Raw genomic sequence first — 25,880 nt, 5'->3', positions numbered from 1 at the left:
TTCTTCTTTGTTCCTAACCGCTTGGCTACCACCTATATCTGAGGATATTAGGTACATTGACATTTATGATAAATATATCTTCTTTTTTATCATTCTTTTTTCAGTATATTATATCCTTCTTTCCTTATTATGTAGATGTATATTCATACTGGGTATATGTAGGCATATGTATAATACACACATGTATTATATATGTATATAAATAAATTTATTCATATATACATAGATTTTGCCTAAATTATATTTGTCACTAAAGGCAAAATACATGTTTCTGTACTAACAGTACTTGTGACACCAAATGTGTGGGTTTTCACACACTGCAATTTTCCAGTTCTCTGTGGACACCAACTGAGTGTACAATTTAACTTTAATTAATTCTGACACTAACTTCCCAGAGTTAGTGTAGACCCCATTGGTTAAAGGATGAGTGCTACAAGACTGCCTTCCACTTCAGATGCCAATTGCAGGTAGTGGATCCCCAGATTCCCACATTTCTGTTCAACTTGACTACAAATCTGAGGTTTCCATAACCGTTACACCTGTTTAAGACATGGTGTTCAGTTTCTCCACGGATGTCTCCTGTGGCTTTTGTAATTGCTGTTAATACCTAAAACCCATGTTTCTCCCTTGCTTTTACAGTTTCTCCAGGGTTGATTTGAGGTAAGACAGCCAGCAGCCCATGCTAATTTGCCATATTGAAAACTGTAATTTAAATTTAATGGGGTCAAAACCCACGTATTCTTATACAAATATTGAATAATCAATCATTCTTTTTTTTAAGTGAGCTTTTATAATGCTTCTGTCTTTGACCTAGGAAATAGTTATCTATGAGACACAAAAACCCAGTGAAGTTTAAGGTTTAGAAAAAAAAATTTTTTTCACCCACGTGTGAAACACTACATCCTTTCTGTTTCTTAGCTTTTATGAGGACAAATGTAGGGCTTTTAAAAATCATTACAACTCTTTATAATGGATAGGTAATCAGAAAACCAGGTTTAATGTCTAATGCTGTGAGTTTGTAGCTGTTTAAATTTGGACAGATCTCATACATTTCTAGAAGATCTTATTTATAAATTGGAAGAGTTGGGGTCCATGGCCCATTAGGTTCCTCTCTGCTCTAATTTTAAAACTATAATTGTGTGGCATTTTCAATAACTTATTTTACCTGCATTTAAAAAATATCTCACTGTGTGAATCATTGTCTATCATTAATGAAAAGTCATATAAAAATCTCTAAATAGTATATAGTGTTAATAAAAACAAACTGCTAGCCTGCCAGATTAGCTCTTGGCATACAAATTCATGCAATCTACTACAAAATCACTGCTAATCTGGCAGGCTAGTAGTTTTAGCAAATAGCATTCAATTTTATGTGTACTTGGGAATCATAGGGAGTCTGAAAAAAAGTGAATTTGAAAAATACATTGCTGCCTAGGCCCCATTTAAAATAATTAAAGCAGAATCTCTAGGCATAGGGACTAGGCATAGATATTTTTCGAAAGCTCCCCTGGTTTTTCTAATTTGCAAGAAAGTTGAAAGTAATTAAAGGCTAACAAGCTAAAAATAATTGAAGTGGCAAAAGTGAAAGGATTCAATTCAAAAAAGTTCAAAATACAAGGAACAATTTGGAAGCAAATATATAACAAATTTAATAACAATCCAACTGAATTCTAGAAATACATAATTTAATTTTTCAAAAAGAAAATTACTGCTAAAACACATTTTAAAGCCCCCTTTCCAATTAAAGTTTTGACATATTTTCTTAGAGATATTGGATATAATCTACATAATGATTTTTGTTTCTCTTCAGACTTGTTGGGTGATAAAATTAAACATCCTATTAGGTCTTGGGCATTTTGTCATTTGATCTCCGAGATGATTTTATTTCTAAATATAGGTAAATACACTCAAGCAGAGCTTCAGAAGGCAAAATGATTATTTGACTGAAGTATATGTAACAGGGCCTCATCATCTACGGATTAGTAATGATTAATAATAGGTGCATTAGATTCCCAGGACTACTCTGACAGATTACCACAAACTTGGTGGCTTAAAACAACAGAAATGTGTTCTCTCACTGTTCTGAAGGGCAGCTGTTAGCAGGGCCTTTCTCCCCCCAGAATCTCTAGGGGAGAATCCTTCCTTACCTCTTCCACTTTCTGGCAGCTCCTGGCATTTCTTGGTTTGTGGTTGCATCACTTCAATCTCTGTCTCTGTCTTAATATGGCTTTCTTTCCTGTACCTCTGGATGTCCTTTTCTGTCTTTTATAAGGACACTTTTATTGGATTTAGGGCTCACCCTAATCCAGTATGATCTCATCTCCATCCTTTTAATTACATCAGCAAATATCCTATTTCCAAGTAAGGTCACACACATCCTGAGGTTCTGGGTGGACATTAATTTTAGGGGGCACTATTCAACCCATTAAACCAGGTAAACACCATGTATGATGAGTCTGTTAAATGTGGGGGGTAAATTTTTATGGTAAAGAATATATATTTGTGTGGGAGAAGGGGACATTTATGGAGCATTTTCCTGAGAAGTGAAATGAAAAGTAATCCTATATGATATGGGCTATAATTGCAAATGTGCTAACATCCTTTGCCTTGTGTTTTAGTTCTTCAGAAAAATCACAAGGAAGCTCATATTTGCAAAAGTACTCACTGGTGGACTTCATTTATTTTATATAAGTCCTCTTTTTACAATTTTATTTTAATAGTTTTTGGGGAACAGGTAGTTTTTGGTTACACCAAATGTGTAACCAAATGTGTATGGATAAGTTTTTTTTTGTTGTTTTTACTTTAAGTTCCAGGATACATGTGCATAACCTGCAGGTTTGTTACATAGGTATACATGTGCCATGGTGGTTTGCTGCACCTATCAACCCATCATCTAGGTTTTAAGCCCTGTGTGCATTAGATATGTGTCCTAATGCTGTCCCTCCCCTTTTCCTCCACCCCCCAACAGATCCTGGTGTGTGATGTTCCCCTCCCTGTGTCCACGTGTTCTCACTGTTCAGCTTCCACTTATGAGTGAGAACATGTGATGTTTGGTTTTCTCTTCCTGTGTTAGTTTGCTGAGAATTATGATTTCCAGTTTCATCCATGTCCCTGCAAAGGACATGAATTCATTCTTTTTTATGGCTGCATAGTATTCTGTGGTGTATTTGTTCTCCATTTTCTTTATCTAGTCTATCATTGATGGGCATTTGGGTTTGTTTCAAGTCTTTGCTATTGTAAATAGTGCTGCAATAAACCTAAATGTGCATGTATCTCTTTGATTTCATTTTTAATAATTGGTAATCATGAAAAGTCCTGGAAATCCTGAGTCCACTTGTAGCTGTCTAAGCAACATCAGCCCAGAAACTTGTACTTAACAGTCAATTCTTTGAAGTGTCAATAGTTTAAAGTACCTGTTAGAGTCTTTCCATAAGCCTTTGAGACTCTCCTTTTTTGTCAAAGAAGACCTGTAGCTTTTTATTGTTGTTTCCTTTCCTCTTAAATAATCAGAGACACAATAAAGCCAAAATAAAGCACAGAAAATTATTCTGGTAGAAGTCTAGCACATTTAAAATATTAGAAGTTCAATTTCCTTATTTTCTCAGGATATTAGAAATATTTGATTTATCTAAGTGCTTATTTATCTCTATAAGCTAGTCAAAGCAGAGATCCTTTAAGAGACCTTAAAATCTGATTTCTTTATACTCTCCAGAGATACAATCACTCAATGAGGAGTGAAATCCTTTGACCTAAGTTAAAGTCTCATGCCTTTCAACTTCACAATCACAAATCTAAAATCAATTATACATTTTTTATTAGAATCACGAAGCCAATGTTACATTCTCCAATGCACTAATTCATTTAAACATTAATTTCAGAACTTTATTCATTATCTCCAAAGTATTACTACTATGATTTCATTTGCTTCATTATTTCTTTCATCTAAAACCATTTTGAGGTATAAAAGGCACTTCCCACTAAGAGAACAATTTTGTCATTTCAAACAGGTTGAGGTTACATCACCAATTCATGTTCATGCTATTGTGACTATTTTAGGCCAGACATTTGACAGCGAGACATGAAATCTGCTTTTGCAGATGTATGTGTGTCTTTCTTAGCAACAGCTATATTATCCTGTATGAAAACAGGGCCCTTCGAGTCCACACATTTTAGATTTCACAAACTATTATTCCTGGGCTAAAGTTATACCCTTATTCAATTCCTTTTTTTTTTATTTGAAAAGGGAGAAGTCAGCACACCAACCAAGGGCGCAGGTAACTTCTTTTGTTTCTTGATGGGATTCTGCATTTCTTGAATGATCATACATGATTTTAATGTATTAAATTATTTTAATGTGTTAAATGTATTTTAATATATTAAATTATGATACTTTGAGTGTAATTACCTCACATACTTTTGGCTGAGATGACTCTGTAGTCATCCAGTGATATCTCAACCTAGCATAATCTAATATCTTAGTGCTTACAAAAACGAAAGCTAACACAAAAACCAAACAAAACCAACCCTACCAACCGACCGACTGACCGACCGACCAACCGACCAACCAACCAAACAACAACAACAACAACAACAACAACAACAACAAACTGATTACAACCATTTATTCTTAAATGAACACATCCTTTATGGGTCTCATCTCTCTCTCCAATCTGCTTTTCAGAATGTCTATATAAGACTTGTTGAACCAGCTATGAAAAGAATATAATTTTACATATTTCGTTACATAGAGAAGAATTTTATTGCTTCTACTTATTACTAAAATTACCAAGTGATTCTGCTGAAAATGATACTCATTCCAAACATAATTTTTAAGTGAGAAAACTCAGAATAAAAACACATTATCTATAGCTGAAATCTGTACCTTCATCAGACATTCTTATTTTCCACATTCTCCACCCTAATCAGAAAAAAACCCTGTTTCTCTGCATTGGCCCATTTTCTTTGTGATTCTCTAACATACAAAGTCTATTCGAATTCCATTTCTACCTCCACTCATTTTCTCAGGAACATTTTCCTTGCCCAGAATTTCCTCTAGTCCCTCTTTAGATTTTTTAAACTCTAGCTATCCTTTCAGGCTCAGCTTGAGTCCTTGTATAAGACTTTTTGGATTATTCCATCCATCAGTGACCTCTCTGTCTCGCTCTCTGAAATCTTATGTCATGAACAATCTGTTTCAACAGAGTTATCAGTAGTATTAAGAATATTAATTTCCATTTTCCCAACAACAGTCAAATTTCTTTAGGTAAAGAACCTGGCATATCATTAGTACAAATTACCAGCAGGGCTTAGTATAGAGTTGAGGACATAAAAGGATATTAAAGGAGCCCCATTAGAGTCAAAACTTCTTTGGGGCAGGGACTGCATCTTTTATCATTTTATTCCCCACTTCTAGTACCTGGCTTTACACTCATTAAGCATTAGTTGAACGAAACAAATGGTTCTCAGTAAATACTTTCTAGTCTAAAGATTGTTCTAGCCAGTTCTTAAGTAAAAATATAAAGTGATGTTGAAATAGTTTGTTTTTCATATCGTGAGTGGATAGGACTGGAAAAACAGTTATCTTAATTACTAGTGATTACCAGGAATTAATGTTACTGCAAGCTGTTGAACAAACATGAAATTACTATACATTTGCCAGCTAGTGTTTTTACTCTAATACCTTTCTATAGAAATACACCTGGCTTGCTATGGCAACAAAATATTTTGCTTATTTTCCCTACACCCCGTAATTTTATTCTTGGTCATAATCTGACACACCTAATTTATTCTAACTTGAAATTCTGTGCGTAGTAAAGCTAAACTTGAACCAGGCTTTAAAATAATCTTCCTGCCTTCTAGGTCACCACTCTCTAAGAATTTATCTTGGGATTTAAAATTTTATATATGTAACATTCACTTTGTCGCATGTTTCTTTCCATTGTAGTAAGTAGCAAAACTCAATCACCCTCTCAGGCGAGTCTTCGGTGTAATACAAAATGCTTTCTTACAGATGTTGAGTATGCGAGCTATATATAGATAGGCAATCATAGGTTCATAATATATGTTTGTCTAGCAGGTATTAAGTGTGACTAATCATGCATGCATAAATCTTAAAATACCTAGTGAAAAAAATTACCAATAACATCAATGACATTTAGGTATTAGTACGCATTCAGTGAAAAATAGGAATACTTCTCTGTATCAGTTATCTATTGTTGTATAACAAATTACCTCAAACTTAGCAGTTTAAAACAATACCCGTTTATCTCACAATTTCTTGGGACAAGAATCTGAGCAGGGCTTAGCTGGCTTCTTTTCTTAGGCTCTTAGAGGGCTATAATCCAATAGTCTCTCTTTTAAATCAAAGGTTCAAACACATAATTATATTTTTAAATTTTAATTTTAATTTTTTTTTATTTTTTAGGGTCTTACTATGTTTCCCAGGCTGGACTCAAACTCCTGGGCTCAAGTGGTCCTCACACCTCAGCCTCCTGAGTAGCTGGGACTATAGATGCATGCTGCCATGCCCTGCCAAAATCATATTTTTGAAGGTCAGTTACTGAATATTAACTCAGTCTTTCTCTTTCCATTCTTTCTACAATAAATTCTTATCTACCCCAGGAAATCAGATAGCTAGCTAGAGTAAATATTGTGAGCTCTGGAAAACATTTAAAATATGCCATGATTGCAACCCATTCAGTTAGCTATTATAATAATATTATTATTATCTTGTTCATTTGTGTATTCCCAGTGCTGGGAATATGGCACATAGTAGGCTCTGTTAATAAATGTAAGGTGAATAAATAGATGAGTGTACTTATGAGTGAATGAACAGGTGAGATAGTGAAAGTCTTCTCAGGAAGCTTGTTTTGCAGCATTACACTCTGCACACCTCTTCCTGTCTTTTACTCTCCAAGCTCCTGTTTGCTCAGATCTCTGAGAAATCTGTATTATTTCCCAGGTTTTCTTTTAGCTTGTATTCACTGTCTATTATCTTCTGAAAGCTTTATACCTCTTTTAGTTAAGCTACAATCCTCAAAGTACATCTCAGCTTTTACTGAATTGAAAACTTTTTTTTGATGAAACTGAGTCTTATTTCTTACTGGAAAATTAGAATTTAATCTGATATATGAGTCTTTAAAAACTACTTGCTCTTTTGTAGAGAAAGTAGAGATTATCTGTTCAAACCTATCATTTTTGTTTCATGGTATTAACTGAGGTAGAATGAGGAAAATAAATAATAATAACTTCAATTTAAATAATAATAGCTAACACTTATGAAATGTTTATTTTGTGCTCTATGCTGTGTTAAACTCCCTTTACTCACATAACCGTATTTAAGTTTCATAACAACCCAGGGATACATACTAGAATTTCTCTCATTTATTGGTGAGAAAATTGAGCCTCAGGCTACAGGTTAAATGACAATCAGTTGCTGAAGACCTACAGCTAGAGATTAGTGAACCTGAAGTGAACTGATGTCTGAGAGATTCCAGAGTCTGTATTATTTATATTCTGATGTACTTCCCTAGAACCATAATCATCATATTTTTCTAAGAAAATCTTGAAAATAACTCAAAAAGAATTTAAAGAAAATTTAAATGAAATGCTGAACACAGAAAACTTTAAAACAACATGATTTAATTTAAACAAATAAATATGTAAATATAAGCATGTGAGTTAAGATTTTCATGGAATAACATTAAGAAAAAAACTGTCATTGAGGAGAACAATGGAATGCTTCAGAATTATTTAATACAAAAAAGCAGAGATTATTTTATATCATACTAACAGAGCCAAGTATGGTTAAGAAAGCATCTGGTGACTGAGAGGTACACAGCCAACAAAGTCACCCAGAGAACCTGAATTAGAAAGTAGAATTCATTTCCAGAAATTGTAAGTGGAGGCTAAAACAAGGTCATGGCACTGTAAAAGTCTGGAGGAAACTTTTGAAATCACCAAGAGGCCAAGTTTCTTGTCCAAGACAACATAGCTCATTAGCAGCTGAGCCAGGAGGAAAAACAGAATAATACAACAACAGGACAACAATCTGTTTTGCTCTTTATTCTGTAACTTATTTACTCAGAACTGGAAGTAGAAGCTTAGAGAGCATTTATGTATTTGTGTTCTCAAACCACACACATATTATACATGCAATTACAAGGACCAGAGTTGAATGTGAAGGGCAGATATTTGGGAATTTGGAAAACTATTAGCCAGACAAATAAAGAATGTTCTTAAAATATGTTACTTAGGGCCGGGCGTGGTGGCTCACGCCTGTAATCCTAGCACTTTAGGAGGCTGAGGCAGGCAGATTGCCTGAGGTCAGGAGTTTGAGACCAGTCTGGCCAACACAGTGAAACCCTGTCTCTACTAAAATTACAAAAAAATTAGCCGAGTGTGGTGTGGTGTGCCCGAAATCCCAGCTACTTGGGAGGCTGAGGCAGGGGAATTGCTTAGACCAGGGAGATTGCAGTGAGCTGAGATCATGCCACTGTACTCCAGCATGGGCGACAGAGCAAGACTCTGTCTCAGAAAAAAAAAAAAAAAAGAAAAAAGTTACTCAGACTTCTATCAGCTTGGAATTATGTATTATTTTATAAGGTTATCCTATAAATATTACAACTTGTTTTTCCTAGAATATCCCAAGTAAAAAGGTAATAAAAACCAAAACCCAAATAAAACAATGTCTCTCTCTCTCATACACAGACACATATACACTCACCCACACACACACACACACCCATCACACACCCAATATCCACACTATTAGAGTTCTAAATTTCTAAATTATTACATTCAATTAAATGTAATAATTGACAAAATTTTATTTTATTTTATTTTTTTATTATTATACTTTAAGTTCTAGGGTACATGTGCACAATGTGCAGGTTTGTTACATATGTATACATGTGCCATGTTGGTGTGTTGTACCCATTAACTCGTCATTTACATTAGGTATATCTCCTAATGCTATCCCTCTCGCCTTCCCCCACCCCACAACAGGCCCCAGTGTGTGATGTTCCCCTTCCTGTGTCCAAGTGTTCTCATTTTTCAGTTCCCACCTACGAGTGAGAACATGCAGTGTTTGGTTTTTTGTCCTTGCGATAGTTTGCTGAGAATGATGGTTTCCAGCTTCATCCATGTCCCTACAAAGGACATGAACACATCCTTTTTCATGGCTGCATAGTATTCCGTGGTGTATATGTGCCACATTTTCTTAATCCAGTCTATCATTGTTTGACATTTGGGTCGGTTCCAAGTCTTTGCTATTGTGAATAGTGCCGCAATAAACATACGTGTGCATGTGTCTTTATAGCAGCATGATTTATAATCCTTTGGGTATATACCCAGTAATGGCATGGCTGGGTCAAATGGTATTTCTAGTTCTAGATCCTTGAGGAATCGCCACACTGTCTTCCACAATGGTTGAACTAGTTTACAGTCCCACCAACAGTGTAAAAGTGTTCCTATTTCCCCACATCCTCTCCAGCACCTGTTGTTTCCTGACTTTTTAATGATTGCCATTCTAACTGGTGTGAGATGGTATCTCATTGTGGTTTTGATTTGCATTTCTCTGATGGCCAGTGATGATGAGAATTTTTTCATGTGTCTGTTGGCTGCATAAATGTCTTCTTTTGAGAAGTGAATAATTGACAATATTTTAATACTCCCTGTTCATCCTCCACTTTTAGTCCTTCATTTCCCCAATCATCCTTTAAATCAATCTTTGTGCAAATCTCTAGATACTTCGTAATGACAAATTTCTAAAACCTAGTATATTAGGCATTGATTTAATCTATCTCTCTATCTCTGTGGAAACTACCAGGAAGCCAAGTAACACTGAAATTGGCCGAAATTAATCTTCATTTCTCAATTATATTTATTCCCTAATTAGGTTCTGATTAAGCCTTCCTATATTAGGAGACAGTAATTCTCTTGGCTTTTATCTTAAAGAAGCCTGACCATAAAATTGACTCTAACATTTCATGCATTTAACAACTTTAATAAAGATCAAAGACTTAAGCTCTGATAATAAAGATGTATGTGTGTGTGTGTGTGTGTGTGTGTGTGTGTGTGTGTATTGATGTTTGGTAGGGCAAGAAAGAGGAAGGAGGTGGAATGGATAGAAGCAGAGACAGGTAAGAGGTGAAGCTAATTGAGAGCTGAATAGGAAATATAATTAGTTTATCTTTAGTGCATAATATTTATGTGGTTTGTGGTCATTTCTGTATGGTTATTGTTAGCTATTAGCTATCCTAGTGTAGCAATGGGTTCTAAGAATATGTCTGTCACCTGCTGTGTCAGTTAACCCATTGTTATGATATGAAGGTACACAGGACCAGAGGTCATTTTGGAATATAAATTGTCTCATGGGACCAGGAATAGAAGTAAGTGATTAGTGGATGAGAAGCAAAGATTAAAATGTCTGGAATCAGAAGCTAGTCTGTGGGAAAATTTCCCAAATCTTTCCTTTAAAATGAAAGAAACTTGATGATAGAGATTTTAAAAATTTGACAAAAATTGTAAAAACTTACAAGGCATTTCTTATAATGAGTTGTAGAGATAAAAGATACTTTCCTAAACTAACAATAGTTAAAACACCAAATTCCTTATAATCATGCTAGAGGAAATAATAATTATTTTTTATTCTATCTATAGAAAATATAAAATTTTTGCCATACAAAAAGATGATCAAAGAGAATGCAGCCAAAAAATACAGAAAAACATAAATAAATGCTAAGCAGTTAATAAACGTATTATTATTCTGGTCTTTGTCAACCTTTTAAGACTTATGACTTGTGATTTTTCTCATTCGAAATAATATCCATTAATAAGACTTGTTTTTAATATGCGTTTTTGGATTCTTTTTCTAGAAGTGAGCACCTCAAATTGTATAAGTTTCAGGCCTCTGCAAAACCTTGTTATACCTTTCTATAGGAGTTCATACTATTTAGAATGGTCACATGCTCAGCTTTGTCAAATATCATTATAAGAGAATCCTATAGTTGCACAAGTCTTTACCCCCATCGCTCCATTGTAGAGGAATTGTGTCTCATTCCCTTCAGAGTGGTCTCTACATCACCACTGCATCCATTCTCTCAAGCCTCTCCAGATTCTTAGTTTGTTGTTTATATCAGTGTGTGCATTTATAATGTCTATTTAGAACTTACAGAATAAATAACCTTCCAGGTTTAAATTAGATCAGTTTTGAGGGATGTACTTAATGTCACTAAGCCATGTTGGCAGTATGAAGCATGGATTTGTTTATTTATTCGTTCAGTAAATAATTAGCATGTATACATTGGTTTTCTATTGCTGTGTAATAAACTATCCCAAAATTTGGCTTAAAATAAAAAAAATTATTTATTTTGCTCATGAATCTATGTTTTGGAAGGGCTCAATGGGGATAGTTCATCTTTGTTCCACGTAATTTTAGCTGGGGTGGCTTCACTGGGAGCTGGAGAATCCACTTTAAAGATAATTCACCCTCATGGCTGGCAAGTTGGTGTTGGCTGGGAGCTCAGTCAAGGCTCTGGGCCAGGTACTTTGGTACCTCTCCACACAGGCTGCTCCATTGACTGCTTGGGCTTCCACACAGCATGTGAATAGATTTCAAGAGCTGGGATCCCAACAGAACAATGCAAAAGTGGATGACATGTTTATGACCTAGCTTCAGAAGTCACATGACATCACTTCCTTTGTAGTGGTTGAGACAATAATAAACATTCACTCAGATTCAAGGGGAGAAGACCCTCCTACTTGATGGAATGAGTGCCAAGGTCACATTTGAGGAAGAACATGTGGGATGCTATATTAGTTTCCTAGGACTCTTGTAACAAAGTACCACACAATGGGTAACTTAAAACAACAGAAATTTTTATTCTCATGGTTCTAGAGGCTGGAAGTCTGAAATCAAGATGTTGCAGGGTCAAACCCTTTCAATAGCTCAAGAAAGAAACTGTTCGACACCTTTCTTTTAGCTTCTGCTGTTGACAGCAATCCTTGGCCTGTAGCTGCATAACTTCAATCTCTGCTTCCATTGTCAAATGACATCCTCTTGCTGTCTGTCTCTTTCTGCTTTTCTTCTGAGGACACCAGTCACATTGCATTAAAGGCCCATCCTACTCTAGTATGGCCTCATCTGAACTAATTACATTTGTAATGACCTTATTTCCAAGTTTGGTTATGTTCTGAGGCACTGGGAGTTAGGAATTCATTATGTCTTTTGCTGGGTCACAATTCAACTCCTAACATATGGGAAATGTTACGTCTTATTTGGGAAATACAACCGGCCACATTGTACTAAGTAGCTGTCACTAGGTTATATATAAGTAATTAATTAGTGACCTTTAGAATGTAGGCTGTACGAAAACAAAAGTTTTATCTAGTCTGTAGAACATTGCTGATATAGTATAGGCACACTCTTGAAAAGAAGTCATTATACAAAAAGATTCCTGCACATGCATGTTTGTAGCAGCACAATTTGCAATTGCAAAAATATAGAATCAGTCCAAATGCCCACCAATCAATGAGTAAATAAACCGATATGTATATATATGTATATATATGTGTATATATGTATATATGTGTATATACGTATATATGTATATATGTGTATATACGTATATATGTATATATGTGTATATATATATATACGTATATATATACGTGTATATATATGTGTACATATATGTATATACACACACACACAATATATAAATATAATGGAATACAACTCAGCCATAAAAAGGAATGAATTAATGGCATTCACAGCAACTTGGATGGAATTGGAGACTATTCTAAGTGAAATAACTCAAGAATGAAAAACCAAACATCTTATGTTCTCACTCATAAGTGGGAGCTAAGCTATAAGGATGCAAAGGCATAAGAATGACACAGTGGACTTTGGTGACTTGAGGGGAAAGGGTGGGAAGTGGGTAAGTGATAAAGGGCTACAAATTGCATTCAATATATACTGCTTGGGTGATGGGTGCACCAAAACCTCACAAATGGCCACTGATGATGTAACCAAATGCCACCTAGTCCCCCAAAACCTATGGAAAAAAAATATATATATGCACTTTCTATATAAATAGATAAAGTGATAAAAACAGATAAAGACTCTGAGTTAGAGTTTACAGTTTTGACTAAAACAAACTTCAATCAAATTATCACACAATAATACAAGTACAAACTAAATACATGCTATGCATTCATATTTAGCAAACAGTTACTAAGCACAAATTTCCTGCTAGGCATTGCTCTAAGTGGTGGGCATAGAGGAGTGAATTAAACGGTTTTAATCCTTGTGCAATATCAGAGAACAGATAAACCAATATATAGATACTAAATTAGACTTCCATAAATATTATAGAGAAAAATCACGAAAGAGAAAGGAAACAGGGAGTGACGCTGCTGGTGATATTTTACATAGAATGCTCCTTAAGTCAGTATCACTGAGTAGTTAACATTTCTGCAGAGATCTGAAAGAAATGAAAGAATGAGTCATACACATATCGGGCAATGTGCTCCAGGAAGAGGGAAGGTCAAGAGCAAAGGCCTTTATAAGAAAAAGGGTTTGGCATGTTTGAGAACTGCAAGGAAGCTCGAGTGGAACACGCAAAGGGGAAGGGGGCAGGAATTGAGGTCAGGGCATTCTAAGCAAGCAAGTGTAAAGACTTTGATTTTTGCTCCGAGTGAAATGACACCCATGGAGTGTTGTGAGGAGAGGGACTGGTGTGATTGGACATATGCAGGATCTCAGCTCCCATGTGACTTCTGTTTTCGGCTCCTATGTCATTCCCAAAATAAAAGGTTTACATGATTATGAGAATATGTAGCAGGGGGATGTAATCTAGTGTATATGTTGGGATTTGAAAGGACATCCTGGAGATGATAATTCTTGAATTTTATTTCAACTTGATTTTCAACAGATACAAAAGTTCCATTCTTTAGCTTTCTCATATTGCATGTCAAAGTATCTCTAGTATTTCAAGTACCTATTTGAAAAGAAAAAAAAATTTAGTGATGATTTTATTCAAACAGCATTTTTATTTAGGAGTGATAAGGATAATCCACATCTGCACAAGGGAAACTGAAGCTCTCTGTATTATCCTGTCATGTAGAAAATAAGGCTTAGCGTGAATGATAAGAGCTAAAATATGTCACTTGTTAAAGGGGAGAGAGTAAAAATTTAGTTTCATATGTTATGAACATGCCATGGTTATAAAGTCAATGTAACAGTTTTTAATAACACAATGATCTAAAATTACTTCTTTACCATATACTACCCCCAAATGAAGAATGATTTTTAAAATTCCAAAGTGAAAGTTGTGAACCCAGAAAATCTGAGACAGTCTCAGTTAATTTAGAAAGTTTATTTTGCCAAGGTTGAAGGTGCACCTGTGTCACAGCCTCAGGAAGTCCTGACGACATGTGCCCAAGGTGGTCAGGGCACATCTTGGTTTTATACATTTAGGGAGATATGAGACATCAGCCAATATATGTAAGAAGTAAATTGGTTCAGTCTGGAAAGGCGGGACAAGTTGAAGCAAAGGCAGGAAGACTAGAAGTGGGGAGGGGGCTTACAGGTCACAGATAGGGGATACACCAACAGTTACATTCTTTTGAGTTTCTGGTTAGCCTTTCCAAAGGAGGCAAATAAGATGTGCCTTTATCTCAACGAGAAGAGGAGTGACTATGAATAGAATGGGAGGCAGGTTTGCCCTAAGCATTTTCCAGCTTGAGTTTTCTTTAGTGATTTTAGGGGCCCAAAATACTTTCCTTTCACATTCCCCCCTTTTTCTTTTTAAAAATCTTTTGGAGAAAGCATTTTACAAGAAAATGAGTCTCTGGCCTCAGGTTTCATCTTCTCTCTCATGGCTAGGACAGTTTATTCCTACATGGGTAGGTCTGAAAAGCTCGTTTTTAGCAGGTCGTGAAGTCTCAGTCCTGTGAAGAGAAAACAGGGGAGAGGAAGAGAGAAAAAACAACAACAAAATAACAACCCTGGAAAAATTGATATGGACTTCATTACTCTGAAGTTCATATATTAGTAGGCAGGTATGAAAGTGGCTTATGTACATAAATAGGTCAACTTTAGGTTGTCTGACTTCAGTTTGCAGGGTTTTAAGAAAGCACCACTTAGTTTTCAGTGACTGCAAAGTAGGAAAATAAAAAAGAGAAGGAAAAAAATTGAAAACATTATTTTGAAGACTTATAGCCAAGAAAAATAAGAATTTGGTCCAGACTAGAAAATAATAAAAATTGGAAAAAAAAATTAGTCACAACTGGAATCTAACAACAGGTTGTTCACTGAAAGACTCAAACTCTGTAAAATATTTGAAGAGATTTATTCTGAGCCAAATGTGAGTGACCATGGCCCATGACACAGCCCTCAGGAGGTCCTGAGAACATGCACCCAAGATGGATGGGGTACAGCTTGATTTTATGTATTTTAGGGAGGCATTAGACATCCATCAAATAAAATTAACAAATACACTGTTTTGGTTGAGAAAGGTGGGACAGCTCAAAGGGGGGCTTCCAGGCTATGGGTAGATTTAAACATTTTCTGGTTGACAATTGGTTGTTTATCTGAAGATCTGGGATCAATGGAAAGGAATGTTCAGGTTAAGATAAAGAATTGTGGAGACCAAGTTTTATTGTGCAGAGGAATCTCTCAGATAGCAGACTTCAGAGAGAGAGCAGGTTGTAAAATGTTTCTTATGGGATTAAAAGAGTGCCTGGCTCTTAGCTGATTATCTCTTGAATCTGGAAAGAAAGGAAGAAAAACAAAGGGGAAGGGGGATTCTCTATAGATGTCGATTTTTCCCACAAAAGACTTTGAAGGGCAATTTCAAGGTATGGCAAGTAAATATATTTTGGGGTTAAGTATTTTTTCCTTGTCTCATAATGTTATGCCAGGGTCATATTGAAAAGTGAGTCATGATATATAGGGTCAAATAAAATCCATCTGATGAGGATTTATGGTTTGTAGGGAATGACTCCCTAGACCCCTTAGGTAGGAATTTGGGCGACATAAAAAATCAGAGCTTAGTCCTCAAGGTGTGCTATTATTTTGAAACATAATTTTTTTTTTATCTCTCCAGTTTCCCATTTTACTAAAGACAAATCATGGTAGGATGGGTTTGTTTATTATACTTGGCCTAAATATTTGTATACAGTGCAGTAAGAATAATTATTTTTTACACAGCCTTTTAAATTGGCTTTGATGGAACTTTGTTCCATAAGAGGAATCTCAGATAAGACTTTTTAAAGCCTAGCCCAGCCACAGATCTGTGCCATCAATTACCCATGATTTGGGTGAAATTTCTTCTTCTCTTGAGGTTCCAAGATAAGCCTGGGGCTTCTGAGCCTGTCAGAAAGTGATATTCTTTATTTACCACAGATCAGAAACCCTGTACAGGCACTGTGTACACAAAATATGAGGCCAGTTTTTCCAACGGCTTTATTGGCTCCATAAGTCAAGTTTGATTCCTTAAAGGAAAGCACATGATTCCAGTCAAAGCCTTGGTAGAATAACCAGTTTCTCCAATTGTGTCCTGTTACAAATGAAAACAGATTATTTTACTTATGCAAATAACTGTATTGTAAGTTAAGAACACTCACAAGTAGTTTCCAATTCTGGAGAAATCAGGTAGAGAGAAACAAATATGCTCCAAAGTTTGTTTATAGAAGTATACTAAATTGTTAAAAGCTGTCAATAGCTCAAAGAAAAGTTTTAAGACTCTGAAAAACAAATAAACAAAAAGGACCAGCAAACATATTAAGCAAAAATCAAAAAGATTGGTTCAGTCCATGCAGTTACTTCCTGTTCTGTTTGACACTCATGATCATTTTAGCTCTCCATGAGTCCTGAAAGTTTCTCCTCTGTTCTCATGTCACAACTTCCAAAGTTATTGGAAACCTGCATTGAAGAAAACCTGTTGGAGATTTATAGCTGATTATAAAACCATCTTTTAAAGAGGACTGAAACAAGACAATTGTCCATGGATAAAAATAAGTTTTAAGGCAGCCATAGTTAAAAGGCACAATTGACAAGGTAATTTGTTACATCTGTGCTACACAATAATTTAACATAGCAATTATGATTATTACTGATAATGTACACTAAGTTATGCCAGAATTACAGGAGTTTCCCATAATTTTGGAACACATACCAATAATGTATTTATACAAATACAGCCCAAAGAAATCCAAACACCATTTCATATTTGACAATGCTTCCTGTATAACTGTTTATACCAAATAAGCCAAATTTCATCATTTTTGGACTTTAGAGAACCTAATGTCTTAAAGAATAAATTAGGTTAGAGAACGACATAATTCATAGTTTGATTTTGGAAAGTCTGTCAAATATAAAAGGTTTAAGACCCTTGATATTACAAAATAGGATTACAAGTCATTGTAAAGTAATTTAACAAAAGTGATAATTCAAGGATTTCAAAAAAAGCGATAATCTTCATTATTTGAGAGAGGAGACTTAATTTTCTAAACAACAAGCCCTAATAAAAGCAGCATGAAACCAATTACATTAGCTTTTCAAAATTTTGTAAACAATCTATAAAATTTAATCTTGATTATAAAATATAACTTCCATAAGCCTTTTATAACTTTTATTAAGGATTTGGTTAATGCTTCAAGAAAACCTTGTTAATCTGACTCAAGGGTCCATATACTGGTTTTGCATCAATGTGCCTTTGACATTAATAATTAATTTATAGATAAACTGAACTTACTTTATCTTTCAAAATTGGCCCTTACAATCTTACACTCCTGTTTCTTCTGCAATAGTTCCTGGGCCTTGAGGAGTTGAATAGCTTTACTTTCTTGCCCTGTGTCTCAGGAAAGCAGTTTATTTTGACTGGCATCTTCTATGGGGCCTGAAGATGAGGCTTTAATTGCTGTCAGTGTTTAAGATTTAGCAGGACTTGGTGTCCTTTTTAGACCCAGGAGTTAAAGCCCTGTAATTCAGTGTACAAGGACTTCAAAAGCACATACGGGAAAATATATGGATGTAATAACCTTAATTTAAAATTTTCTCAGTTTTTTTTTTCCTAACCAACCAAAACTTAACAATAATATGACAACCTGATTATATTAAAGTTTTTGGTTTTCTTTTTTAATATATATAAATCCTCTTATTGTGACTTACACAGACCATTCATGACTTTCTGGTTGTCATGAACATCCCTCCTTTTTAAATAACCAGCTATTTTATTTTAGGACTAAATTTACCATGCAAGATTTTTTCCTTATATAAAATTATTTTTCTTTAAGCTTTTTTATCTCAAAAAAACTTCCTTAATTTTATAACTTCCTTTACGTATTTTATTTCCTGGTTCCTTTTGCCTTGTTTTATACATAACCTTTAAATAAGCTTTGAATTAGACAAAAATTTTCACCTTTTTTTTTTTAAAAAAAAAGACACACTTCAATGTTTTTCTTTTCTTTCTTTCTTTTTTTTTGCAAGAGTGTTTTCCTACAATATATATTTATTGGAAAATACCCAAATAATGAAATATCTATTATTTAACTTTATATTCTAAATTATGACCAGTTTGCCTACAAGTATTTATCCCATTACATTTACCTAATTATTTGATTTTAATTGTTTATCTAGATTATTTATGAAAGCTGTGATAGTCATGATTTAAAGTTCTGAAACCACCATTGCAAAACTATAGCTGAGACAGTGCATAAAAGAGTTGACCTAACTGACTCCATCTTGCTCATAACCTCCAAGCTTTCCTTGTTTACTCCTGGGCATAGACTGAACTAATTTTGGGAGAAACTTAGTGTATAGTTTAGCTTTGAAAGAAAGGTGATAACAGTCCTTTCCCCAAACAAACCTCCTTGTTGTCTGTGGACTAGACTGCCTAAGCTGCAGTATTAGAAGTTATGGTAATCTTACTAAATTCAAGATGCAGCTATTTCCCTTAAACCCATATCAGTGTCTTGTTTGTTAAAAATTACTTGAGCAAAAATCATTCTGATTTGGGATGGGTTTATAGTTTTGTAACCCCTATGGCAAATTTTGACACCTTATAGTATTTGGCAAGGATAAGTATGAAATTGCCTGATTAACATATTCAAACAAAAATATATGCTGGGCAATTCTTAAGACATTTCTAATATTACTTTACCAATACTTTTTTTTTTTTTTGAGATGGAGTCTTGCTCTGTCACCCAGGCTAGAGTGCAGTGGTGTGATCTTGGCTCACTGCAAGCTCCACCTCCCAGGTTCACGCCATTCTCCTGCCTCAGCCTCCCGAGTAGCTGGGATTACAGGCGCCCACCACCACACCCAGCTAATTTTTTTGTATTTTCAGTAGAGGCGGGGTTTTACCATATTAGCCAGGATGGTCTTGATCTCCTGACCTCATGATCTGCCTGCCTTGGCCTCCCAAAGTGCTGGGATTACAGGCATGAGCCACCACACCAGGCCACTTTACCAATAATTTTAAAGCTAACTTGTTTATTAAAAATTTTACTTAAGTTATATAAACTTCAAAAAGCATTTGACTAGTCTTTTCTTTTTTAGTATCTAATTTAAGCGCTTTTAATTTTTTAAAGCCAATTAATTAGAACTCTTTTATGTGTTTTTAATAGTAAAACATTTTGTACGTAACACATAAATACATATAAAAATGTATTAGGCTTGCTGTGGAAGTACATTTTATAGATTTATAAAGACCCTCCCCCCCCGTTTTTTTCTATCTTAGACTTTCAGATTCTTGATAATCTGTTTCACAATCCTAAGCAGTTGTCAGCTAAATAGCCTTAAATTTGCACATTAAAGGAAACAACTGAGGCAAAAATCAGATAGCAAAATTTACATCATAAAGTACAGAACAAAAGTCTGGTGATGCTAGAGGGAGATGCTTTTAAAGTGCACTTAAAATTTTTTTAAAGTGAAGACATTTCTGAGTCTCTAAACTACATTCTTCCTTAAAAACCCGAGTAGCCTCTCTTGCAATACTATTTTAGTCAAAAAATCGGATGAAAACAGAATTCAGTCAACTGAGGAGAAAAAAAAAAAAAACTTTTGCTCAAAAAAAAGGCAAGGTCTTAGGAGAGAAAAACAAACAAAAAACCCCCAAAACATGAAGGCCTTTTAAATACAAACATGCACACATCTTGGATGTTAGCCCTTTAATTAAGCTGACTTTTAACTATTGAGCTCCTTTAACAACAACAAAAAATCTTTTTAAATTTCATTACCATATTTCAGCTAAGACACAATGCTGCTAAACTAACAATGATCACACAAATTATACAATTTCTGAGAGCTCTAAGTTTAAGCAGAAATTAACACAGCTGGTTGTTCATGCTAACTTTAGTTATTTAAAAAGAATTTGGAAGACAAAATCCCAAACCAGTTTTTTACCTCGTGATGGGCCTCAGGCTGTAGATTGCTCTCCACCATCCTAGAGGTAGGAAAAAAAAAACTCATCTTCCCTCTTGTAAGCGAGCTCAAACTCCATAAATGAGTTATCTGCCTTCTGTCCTCACGGAAGCAGGATAACTTGCCTTCCTGTTGGAAGCAAGTAAAACTCCAAAAAAAGGAAGTTGTACAGCAAAATAAACTTTATATCTAGCCCAAATTTTTGGAGCTCAGGGATTCTCTGGAGGGGGTGCTGTCAGATCTCAGCAAATTGTCCTATTGGTTTGAGCCATGAAGTTAGCTCATGTTGGTACCAAGCACTGATAGGAGATTTGTCAAAGGTCAGGGGGTATCTCCACTCAGAATCCCTTCATGATTACCAAAACATGAACCCAGATAATCTGAGACAAGTCTCAGTTAATTTAGAAAGTTTATTCTGCCAAGGTTGAGGATGTGCCTGTGTTACAGCCTCAGGAAGTCCTGACCACATGTGCCCAAGGTGGTCAGGGCACAGCTTGGTTTTATACATTTAGGGAGACATTGTAGCAGGACCAGCTGCAGACAGAATTCCTCAGACACCGGGTTAAAGAAGGAAGGAGCTTTATTCGGCCAGGAGCTTTGGCAGACTTGCGTCTCAAAAGCCGAGCTCCCCAAGTGAGCAATTCCTGTCCCTTTTAAGGGCTTACAGCTCTAAGGGGGTCCGCATCAGAGGGTCATGATTGATTGAGCAAGCAGGGGGTACACGACTGGGGGCTGCATGCACCGGTAATCAGAACGGAACAGAACAGAACAGGGATTTTCACAATGCTTTTCCATACAATGTCTGGAATCTATAGATAACATAACTGGTTAGGTCAGGGGTTGATCTTTAACAGCCAGGCCCAGGGTGTGGTGCCGGGCTGTCTGCCTGTGGATTTCATTTCTGCCTTTTAGTTTTTACTTCTTCTTTCTTTGGAGGCAGAAATTGGGCATAAGACAATATGAGGAGTGGTCTCCTCCCTTAACATGAGACATCAATCAATATATGTAAGAAGAACATTGGTTCAGTCTGGAAAGGCGGGACAACTTGAAGCAAAGGCAGGAAGACTGGAAGTGGGGAGGGAGCTTCCAGGTCACAGGTGATACAGAAATGGTTACATTCTTTTGAGTTTCTGGTTAGCCTTACCAAAGGAGGCAAATAAGATATGCCTCTATCTCAGTGAGCAGAGGAGTGACTTTGAATAGAATGGGAGGCAGGTTTGCCCTAAGCAGTTTCCAGCTTGAATTTTCCTTAGTGATTTTGGGGGTCCAAGATATTTTCCTTTCACAAAGTGTATCCAGGGGTATGGAAACATTACACAATGCTGGGATGTGCTGGGAAACATAACTCTAGGTCAGAGTTTGGCAAAGTTGGACCTGTGGGCCAAATCCTGCCCATTGTCTATTTTTATAAATAAAGTTCTATTGGAACAGAGCCACACCCATTTATTTAAAATTTTTTTACAGCTGCTTTTTGCTACAGTGGCAGAATTGCATAGTGGTGACAAAGACTGTATGACATTCAAAATCAAAAATATTTATTATCTGGCCCTTTACAGAAAAAGCTTTTTGCCTCTGCTGAAGTGAGATTAAAGGATAGGTGCTGAGACGATAGTCCCTAATGCTCTCCAAATCTTGGAAAGGTAAAGTGATTATTGCTAGTAAGGAGGAATTTGTGAAAATGACCTTTTTCACAATCAAAGTATTTATTGATGAATAAATGAACCTAGAGCCATTATGTATAACTGTTCTAAATGCATTTGGAAATTGCTCACAAAACTGTTTCTACACCTCTTTTTCATATTGGTCAGTGTCATCACCCAATTGCCTAAGCCAGAAATCTAGCTAATGTCCTAAATTCCTCTTGCTCCTTCCCTACTTTATCAGCAACTCACGTACCTCTCTCCGTTCTTACTGTCATCACCCTGGGCCAGGCTCCCTGGAATTCTAGACTTGCTTGGAATTCAACCAACATTTCCTAACAGCCTTTCCCACCTCCACACATTCGTCTGTATTCAATTTCTGTCCTACAGTGTGACCTTTTAAAAGGTCCCAATCCCCTATTTATATCCTTCAATGGCTTTTTATTACCTTTAGAAAAAAAAATGCAAACTCAAGAGCATAATTTATAGAAAGTCCTTCACAAATGGCCTTTATTTGACTAACTTCTGTTTACCCTTCAGGTCCCAGTTTATCTATTAATTCCTCCAGGGATCCTTCTCTGGTGCTCAAGTCTGGGTTGTCACCCTCAAATGTTCTCCTAAGGCACTTTACAGTTTCTTGTTTTAGAACAAAACACATTGCAGTGTAATTGTTTGTTTAATGGTCTGTCTGAGCAGTCTAACACTGCCAGGGCAAGGACCATGTCTTCATTAACTGGGAACACATTGGGAGGGAAACGGATATAGTCCCTATTGTAAAGACACTTGCAGCATGGTGAAAGAAACTGACATTTTCTAAGTAATTACTCAAATATAAGCAGAAGAATTGTTTTTGGAGATTTTTCAACTGGGGTTCTCTATTCCTCTTTACTGAAATCATTCTTGTCATCTTAGTGTTCTCCCATTAATTGATTTAGGAAGAAGGCAAAGACAGACTAGAATAATGAGATCACTGATAAGTTTTGAATTTAATAGTTCGTAGTATGACAGTAATCTTGAAGGCCAAGCTTTCAGCTGCAAGAGCTAGTCACCCCAAGGAGAAAAGGGGTTCCTGAATTCCAGAAGCTGCCCTTTAACCCATTTCCCATTTAGAAAAAAAAGGTGCAGCTCACTGCCAGGGCTCATTTAATTTTACATAAACATGCTCTTTGAGGCCGAAGCAAATCTGACTGATTTTTAATGTGAAAATAAAATATAAAAACTGTTCATGGAGTTATTTCTATACAGAACTTGTCTCTAATCCTAATGTAACAGAAATATATATAATATTACATTAGGATTGGAGATGAACACTCTCAAGGTAAACGGGAAATGGGTTAATAATCAATATTCAAACTTGTGGGACTAAGGTATAATTTTACTCTAACCTGTAGGGTAGGGAGGGTGAAGGATAAGTTATACAGGGAGAAGACAAAAGCCCTTCTTGGTCCAGGTAGAGGATCCTGAAACGTGAGGGAAAGAACAGCAAAAGAGTTTTCCTTCCTTGCTTTCCTTTCCATAACTCAGGGAAGCCTCTTAAAGAAGCCCTGGGTTCGTCATGATGCTGGAGAAGCATGATACCTTGGAGGTTGACAGCAATGGTTGAGGCAGGTGATCAGGTGAATGGGCTTGATACAGGGATAGAAGTCTAGAATTCCAGAGCCTTTTAGAGAGGGAGGATTGATGGAAAAAAACATGCTGTAGGAACTGACAAAAGGTCTTGTTTATAATTGTATCTCAAGCATCTACTAGAGTTTACTGGCACATAGTAGCAATTAATACATATTTAGTCAATAAATTGAATGAATGAGGAGTAGAACAGGAAAGAAATTGAGTTTTTATTTATTTAAAAGGAATTTGTAAAGAAAATTGTCATGTTGACCCCCAACATACAGTCTCTTAACTGAGGAATTGATAGTAATTCTTTAATTTCAGGAGAGCAACCTTATGATTGACTGATCTGAAGGAACTAACAAAATCCTTATGTTCTTGGTTCATCTACATGACTCCAGAATATGACAGATTACTTGATTTAAACCTTCTGCAACATATTTCATTTCTTATATTAATTTCTGGTACAACTGTTCCTGTCCAGTGCCTAGCACAGTGTGTGGTATGTAGTCAACACTCAACACATATTTGTTGAATAGATTGCTAAAGAATTCACTTAGGCTGGGCAGGGTGGCTCACCCCTGTAATCCCAGCACTTTGAGAGGCCAAGAGAGGTGGATCACTTGAGTCCAGGAGTTCGAGACCAGCCTGGGCAACATGGCAAAACCCTGTCTGTATTAAAAGTACAAAAACTAGCCAGGTGTGGTGGCATGTGCCTATAGTCCTAGTTACTCAGTGGGTTGAGGCAGGAGGATCACCTGAACCTTGAGAGGTTGAGGTTACAGTGAGCCATGATCTTGCCACTTCACTCCAGCCTGGGAAACAGAATGAGACTGTGTGTCAAAAAAAAAAAAAAAAAAAAAAAAAAAAAAAAAAAAAAAAAAAAATCTAATCTCAAGATCTGAAAACTTTGGAGGAAGAAAAGATTCCCTTCTCTCTTAAGTCATATTTGTACTAATTATCTGCTAAGCATCTGGTATAAAGTAGGTTCTCCAAAATATCTGTTGAAGAAATTAAATGAATAAAGAGGGAAAGAAGGGGAAGAAAATTTTGGCTCACCTTGCATAGTTCTACCACAGAGATCTTTCCAAAGAACTTATGTCAAACTTAAAATCTGTTCTCTCTCCATTGCCTTCAATATTATTTTAAAATTTGCTTTTGCCTTGAAACCCTATTTTCAATCTCATGATCATATAAACATTATTAGAAGATGCATTTTAAAAATAATTAGCTTTTTTCCTTCTTTTATGCCTTTTAAGAAGAATGGATTCTTAGGAAGAACCTTTCTTTCGCTGAATAAAGTATGTGAGGCATGAGTTGTAAATCAAGTGAAGGTGGTAGTCTATACATAAGAGATAGAGAAATGTAGGCATCGGGGTATATGGTTGTAACCTACATGGCATCCTTAGGAGTAGATTGTCTGCTGTCTGCTGAAGGATGTTTGATCTGTTCTAATTCTTGCTTTCTACTAGGGTCCACTGCTGACCTCTCTGCCGGGTAAACTTATGCATTCCCCTTTCTCAGCTTGGACAAGATGTGATTCAGATTTTTCCCTTCCTGATAACTTGGCCTCTCTTTAGCCCTTGATAGTTCTGAGACACTTTTGAGTCTTCTTCACACCCTCCATTTGCCCTTGGCCAAGAATGTTCACCCTGCAACAGCAGCAATAGCTTTGCCCCTGCTATGGCAGATCCCACAATTGGCCCATGGGTTCTCATCCCAGCATCTCTGTCACACAGGAATAGAGGGGCAGCCCTCTATCTCTGTGGCTGACCATGCCTCTCCACTGTCTCCCCTATACTAGATGTGGCCACTTGTTGGTCAGAGGCCACTCTGCAGAATGATGTCCTCTAATACCTTCAAATAGGGAATGCTCTTCCCAACTTGTTACAACCTCCTTATCCCACAAAGCCTTGAAGCCAGGAGGTTGGGGAACAGAGCTGATTGCTAATATTCCTGACTTCTATCCCTATTTTCTCCCCCAAACCATCAGGTTGGAAAGAATGGGCTTTCTCTTTCTTTTCCTGCATGATGAAAATTTCTATTTTATATCCTTCACTTTCTTAAAAGACATTTGCCTTTCCATTTTCTTAAAGCTATGATTTGAGTGGTCCTAGGGAAATAGAAAGCCTGTTTACCAATAAGAAACACACATAAGAAGCTATTGAAAATATTTTTATCCTTGATGTGCTCTGAGAATT

General features: G+C 36.0%; 1 long non-coding RNA gene across 1 annotated transcript in view; it reads left to right on the top strand.

Annotated features, from left to right (window-relative positions):
* The window catches only part of LOC134736383 (uncharacterized), a 250,849-nt gene that overhangs the window by 64,687 nt on the left and 160,282 nt on the right, over positions 1–25,880 (top strand). Inside the window, exon 2 of the long non-coding RNA XR_010120386.1 lies at positions 6,425–6,551. This is a non-coding gene — a long non-coding RNA (uncharacterized lncRNA). The remainder of the gene's footprint in view (positions 1–6,424; positions 6,552–25,880) is intronic.

This window comes from Symphalangus syndactylus, chromosome 4, assembly GCF_028878055.3.
Source record: "Symphalangus syndactylus isolate Jambi chromosome 4, NHGRI_mSymSyn1-v2.1_pri, whole genome shotgun sequence".
Lineage (NCBI taxonomy): Eukaryota > Metazoa > Chordata > Mammalia > Primates > Hylobatidae > Symphalangus > Symphalangus syndactylus.
This window is presented reverse-complemented; position numbering and strand designations above follow the sequence as displayed.